The sequence below is a fragment of the Echinops telfairi genome, unplaced genomic scaffold (genome assembly GCF_000313985.2).
Source record: "Echinops telfairi isolate 266 unplaced genomic scaffold, ASM31398v2 ScPeMD7_5272;HRSCAF=6107, whole genome shotgun sequence".
NCBI lineage: Eukaryota > Metazoa > Chordata > Mammalia > Afrosoricida > Tenrecidae > Echinops > Echinops telfairi.
Genome location: NW_022109171.1, coordinates 1 through 1,340, shown reverse-complemented (window position 1 = coordinate 1,340; position 1,340 = coordinate 1). Strand labels below are relative to the sequence as shown.

Genomic DNA, 1,340 nt, shown 5'->3' with positions numbered 1-1,340 from the left:
TTTGTTGAAACATTTTATTTGGTATTTGGTCAGTCCCTCGAGTCTTGTTTTTTGTTACTACCTTCAGAGCAGCTTGGACTTTTTTCCTTCAGTACCGTTAGTTCTTGATCACATAATACCTCTTAAAATGGTTGTATGTCAACTAGTTCTTTTTGGTACAGCAACTCTGTGCATTCCTCCCATCTTTTTGATATTCCCTGCATCATTCATTATTTTGTTCCTAGAATCAATATTACAAACCGAGGCCTGAATTCTTTCTTCTTTCAGCTTAAGAAACATTGAGTATCTTCTTCCTGTTTGGCTTTCTAACTCTAGGTCTTTGTACATTTCATCATAAAACTTTATTTTGTCTTCTTGAGTTGCCCTTTGAACTTTTCTATTCAGCTCTTTTATGCTATCATTTCTCTCATTTTCTTTAGCCACTCTATGATTCGGAGCAAGTTTCAACGTCTCTTCTTACATATAGTTTAGTCTTTTCTTTCTGTCTTCTCTTTCAAATGACCTTTTGCTTTCTTCTTGTCTGATGTTTCTGTCACTCAACAACTTGTTGTGCCAAATCTGGTCTTAAGAAGGGTTCATCTGCAGCCAATTAAGCCAACCGTCCTCCTCCTTGTGGGGGCCGGTGTGCAATGGCTGCAAACAGCAAGCCTCCTCAGTAGTGTATGCAGCCTATTGGTGTGTATAGGATGCCCTAAGGGACCCTGGAGACAACCTTTGGCTGCTTTTCAATGCCTCTGGCCTGGCTAATTTCTGCTCTCCCTAAACTAGGCTCCAAACTGGGATGCCAGGTGCTTTTGGGAAACCTCGAGGCACAGTGGCTAGAGTCCACATTGGCCAGGTTATCATGTCCATCCGCACCAAGCTTCAAAACAAGGAGCATGTGATTGAGGCCTTATGCAGAGCCAAGTTCACGTTCCCTGGGCGCCAGAAGATCCACATCTCCAAGAAGTGGGGCTTCACCAAGTTCAATGCTGATGAGTTTGAGGATATGGTGGCTGAGAAGCGCCTCATCCAGGATGGCTGTGGAGTCAAAGACATCCCTCACCGTGGCCCCTTGGACAAGTGGCGGCCCTGCATTCATGAAGGCCTTGGTAGCCCTGTGCTGCCTCACTTGTACCCACCAAATAAAAATTGAACTTCCTGATTAAAAAAAAAAAGAAGAAGGGTTCAAAAGTTAGGGGAGTTATACTCAAGACTATTTGGCTCTTGTGTTTTACTTCAATCTGAAGTTACATGTGAGTACTGATGGTTTGTTCCACAATAGCCCCTTGTTTTGGCAGCTAATACTGAGCTTCTCCATCATCTCTTCCCCCTGATGCAGTTAGTTTGATTCCTGTGTA

The 1,340-nt window shown here is 43.2% G+C and overlaps 1 non-coding gene across 1 annotated transcript; it reads left to right on the top strand.

The window, feature by feature from the left end:
* Nucleotides 1–579: 579 nt before the first annotated feature.
* LOC115871310 lies at nt 580–713 on the top strand. The gene has a single exon (XR_004047227.1). It is a non-coding gene; the product is annotated as a small nucleolar RNA SNORA70 (small nucleolar RNA).
* The last annotated feature ends 627 nt before the right edge of the window (nt 714–1,340 follow it).